Source organism: Gymnoscopelus braueri, assembly GCF_963280865.1.
Source record: "Gymnoscopelus braueri genome assembly, chromosome: 9".
NCBI lineage: Eukaryota > Metazoa > Chordata > Actinopteri > Myctophiformes > Myctophidae > Gymnoscopelus > Gymnoscopelus braueri.
The window spans coordinates 34,730,709-34,735,708 of NC_137610.1; the positions used below are offsets into that span (position 1 = coordinate 34,730,709).

The 5,000-nt window shown below is 42.2% G+C and overlaps 1 protein-coding gene across 1 annotated transcript in view; it reads right to left on the reverse strand.

The window, feature by feature from the left end:
• LOC308092298 (neuronal acetylcholine receptor subunit alpha-7-like) overlaps window positions 1-5,000 on the reverse strand; it is a gene marked incomplete at its 5' end in the record, with an annotated part of 40,170 nt that overhangs the window by 1,889 nt on the left and 33,281 nt on the right. The window lies entirely within an intron of this gene.

Sequence of the window (5,000 nt, forward strand, 5' to 3'; positions counted from 1 at the left end):
GTTTGAATTTGGTTCATAAATCAGTCTTTCTTTTGGCTAGACTTTCAAGTCAACCACCAATAATCAGTGATGAGCTGTGGATTTTTGAGCTAGGGGGGGCTCTATTTAATGACGTCACGTGCACGCGCACGCACGTGCACACAGCCGATCAACTCAGGTGCTAGTTGAAATACTGTATTCAATGTATTAATGTGATTTTTAATGTAATCATATTTCTTATTATTTAGTTGCATTGTTAATTTGTTGTTTTTATTTTTGTTTCAAGCTCATCCCTGCCAATAATGCATTAAAAAGAAACAATTAACATAACCAAACAATGATATTTACTATGTTGGATTACCTTTCTCAAGCAAAATCAAACCACAATGGAAAAAAGTCCCAAGAACTTTTTTGTGTTATCCTCTTAGCCCGAATGTCTGACTGTACCTCGTGCTGTTTAAATTTCTGTCTATTAAAGTATTCAAACAATCAATCAAAAGTATGCTTTGGAAAATTGTCAGCAATAATGTGAAGATTCAGTCAATGGACTGAACATGACAGGCAGAAAGACTACTGTATGGACCAGACCAGATCAGAGGTCGCACACATCCAAAAACCTTTTGAAGGCAGAGCTGGATACAAAAAATTACAAAGATAAAAAGGAAAGAAAGGTCCGTTCACTGTGGGTCCCTTAAGTGACTTTATTTAGGCATCCAAACAAATGATTTCAGACAGTCTGACTCTGAAATGACAATTCTGGATGCTCTTCTTCGGGTTTGAAGTAGATAGAGGACTTTGTAATGTTACATTGTTATTGATAAAAATGCTGGCAGAGCTTCATTGAACCCAGGTTATTTTGGAAGTCAGTGATCACAGACCAGCATGGAATACCTGTGGGGGGAACTGTATAAAAAATACTCTGGGTCCTGCCTCAACAACAGCAGTTTTTTTGATTGATTGATTGATTGATTGATTGATTGAATACTTTATTAACAGTTTGCAAAAAAATCACAGAAAGTACAGTTTAATACAAATACAATGCTAAAAGGATTGAACCCAATAAAGCACTATGGTCTGTTTCCATTGGGGTCCTGTGTATTCAATTCATAGAAACATTTGGTGACAGACAAATATACAATACTATGCAAAAAATATCATATAAACGAGTACAGTAAACAGTTCTGGGGGGGGGGGGGGGCATTTCTGGTGGTATCTCGACACCATTTGGGAACTGTAGTAATATTTTGTCGCTGTCGGTGGAAACCTCCTATGTCCAAAACCGTTCAGAAATAGTAAAAATAGCAGATCGGCTATTTTCACTACTTTAGCTTGACACTCTTGTATGACGAAGTAGAGTATTAAAGGACGAAAAAACATTAAAAGTCGAAATTTGGAGATATGAGGTTTCTGGCTGACAGCAATGATATACTGTATGAGGAAGGCATTCAAAGCCCAGTTGCACCAGTGAAGCCGGTCAGTGGCCGACATCACAAAACTGTGGTTGTACTGGGCAGGCTGTTGCTGTGATAAAGTTGATATCTTTTCATCATCTTTTTCTGGATGAATAAAAGGTTGAGGATATTGAATAATTTATGTCCCCATACTGATCTATCTGAGTGTCCACAATGTCTCCCAAGGACCCGAGCAGCCAGCGGGCTGATTGCCTGTCAGGGTTCATTGGTGATGGACAGTCCCTTACTGATGATGCGTAATAGCCGTGCCAGGGAGATATGATGGTGTCAGGGGACACACAGGCACAAGATAAAGAAGTGGCTGTCACTTCTAGTCTCCACTAAGAGAGAAGGATGGAGACATACAAGGTCAGAGGAGAGGGAGGTTAGCGGGATGAGGAAACAGGAAAGAAGGGATGAATAAATAAATAAATAGAGGGAGAGATGGATGGAGAGAGAGAGAGATGCCACTGTGGCCTGCTGTTCCCAAGCCACTAAAACCTTCCCTCACTCATAAGGGTGGAGGAACCTCTCCTCCACTCGTCCTGTTCCATTCTTGTGGTGTTGACTGAATTAATTTCAGACATTCGAGAAACAGGTCAGAGTATAGGTCGGTATAAAGACAGGTCAGAATAGAGAGACAGGTCATTTTAGAGACTAAAAGTCGCATTATGCCTGTAATTACCACTTTTGGTCAATAGTTTTTTATGACAAAGACTGGAAATTATAATTGCCGCCAGACATCCTGGCTGGTAAAACAATATCACCGCAAATCAGACAGATTTAAAATCCTCTGCTCCGCAAGTGCTCTCTCTCTCTCTCTCTCTCTCTCTCTCTCTCACACACACACACACACACACACACACACACACACACACACACACACACACACACACACACACACACACACACACACACACACACACACACACACACACGCGCGTGTGTGTCATTACACAGCAAGATGGAGAGATTTTCTCTGTGGAGCCATTACGAAAAATGTAATGAGAAAAAGGTCAAATGCAAGCTGTGCAAGTTGTCCTACCACAGATCAACAACAACAACAATGCGCATGCATTTGGAAACGAAACATCCAACAGAGACGCCTAAAGAAACTTCAGAACAGTTGTCCATTACTAGCATCACTGTGAGGTTGCATCGCATGCAGGTGAAACCACGATGCTAAAAGATGGATACATGAACATGTATCCATGACTACACGGTCTCATCCCGTGAAAGATTACCATTTGAATTGAAAAGCTCTATGAAGAGACTTTACAAGATCTCCACAAAAGCTTATAGTCTGGATCTAACCACAGATGCAAGGACACCACTTAATATTATGTCACCAATCACCAAGACCTGCTGTGAGTAACCTATATTTTGATGCATTGCCGGCCAGCTGAGCCAATCAACGTTATGAAACATTATTTTGTTATTCTAAAGACAACGTGTTCTAAAAAACTGATGACGCATTATTTTGGGAAATCATTATGCACACTGCCACACACACACAGTGTGTGATTGTAATGTAGCTAACTAGCTAATTAATCAGCTTGTGCAAGATGAAGCTGTTATATTCAACTTTTGTATTACTCATTACTCATTTTGTTAAAATAGCTGTCAATTCAAAATACAATCCCGTAACTCATTTTAGGCTACAATTATGCACCTGCTTAACATTCATGAAAATGGATATGGCCTTTTTTTTAGATCCTTGCAAGACCTCTGCAGGAGGGTCAGTGTTTTGATAACAGTGTTGTATATGCTTCTGTGATCATTTCACAATATCATGACAAACTCCCTAATCCCTATGCCTTCTCTTGTGTACTCTATGCTTGTCACGCTCTCACAGACATCCCACCGGGGATGGTAAAAGTAGGAACCAAAACACAGAAAACAAGGTAGTTGGCAAAACTGAAAACTCTTTACTAAAACAAATACAGGAACTAACAAATGTACATCTCTAACAGAGGGAGAAGGCAAACTTAGATATCATCAATAAACTGGCAAATATAGGCTATCACAAACTCAAGCAGGACTTCAACACAAGGTAGAACACAAAGTAACAATAATCCAGCAATTTGACTGAGCACATTGCAGGGCAGCACACTTTATATACTCTGACAGTCTCATTACCTCAGACGCACCACAGCTGGGTGAAACAGTCTCTAAATGAAAGTCCACAGAGGGTAAGGACGGGAGAGGGAAGGGGGCAGGCAGGAAATGAAAGGGGGGTGACACACTGGACAGGGGCAGTTAGCCTGGTAAACCATCCCGGTCGCGTGGCCCCAAGCGCTGGGTGGGCGTTTTGCAGAAGCCAAAAGCAACTGTCAATCACAGGGCCCTGAGAGCAGGCGCTGATTGGCTCTTCCACTTTTTGGTTTCTGTGAAACCCAGCGCTTGGGGCCAGACCGGTCTGCAGAAGACACATGATAATGTGAATTCACGCGACTAGGATGGTTTACCAGGCTAAGGGGAAGTCACAATAGGGCAAAAACAGGGGCACACAATACAGGACAGGGCTTACAAGTCACTGTTAGGGCACAAAGGGCAGGGGCAGAGGCCCTCGTCGTGACCATGTTACTTTATGGGTGCTTTCGGAAATATGCACTGAAAGTGCTGGAGTGCTGGTCGTTCGTAAATTCAATGCAGCCGGTGCATTGTCGTTCGAAAATTCAGTGTGCTGCACCCTAGGTGCACTGACTGACCCTACTCTGAAGCAATGTCCACAGGATTTCCCATCATCTCCACACACCTGTGCCCATTTCCACATGAGTAGTCTCAGTAATTATGGCCCATTCCATTCTACTTTGACTACTAATCAGACCAGTTTTCTGCCTGTTTCGTTAAGCCTAAAACCTGTGGATTGATCTAGTTTCTTCTGCCTGATTATTCTTGTTCTGACCTTTGCTCTTGTCCCTTTCCTTTGTACCTTGTGCATGCACATGCACATGCACACACGCACGCACGCACGCACGCACGCACGCACGCACGCACGCACGCACTTTTGGTTTCACTGACTGCTGTGATTTTGTAAACGAATGTAATAAATTGCTCTCCTTTCTCGCAGGGCCCTGCATCTCTCCTGTTTTTATTTCATGGTTCAGCAGCCGTGACATGACAAGAGGGATGGAGAGAGATGGAGGGATAGCAGGGGCATGGAGAGATGAATAGTAGAGGTATAGAAGAACAAGCTGGTAGAAGGACAATGAGATAGCAGAGATATACTGCACATGACAGTGTCAGTGGACACACAGCCACTGTCACAAAAAATCCATTCTATACTATACCGTATCAGTGGTTCTCAAACTTTTTCATGTCAAGGACCCCCAAATGAATATGTATGGCCCGCCATCTAAAAATGTTTTGTGCAGGGACCCCCATGCAAGATTTGCGTTTTTCAAAAGTATTCCAAATTTTTCTAATCTTTCTAGATTTTCAAATATCAGATTTTTGATGCTATATTAACCAACCCTCAAGGTCCTGTGGGAGTCTTTGGACAATGCAGGGATAGTGGAAAGGTGTGAAAATGGAGGGGTGTTAAGGCCGGTACACACTACACAACTT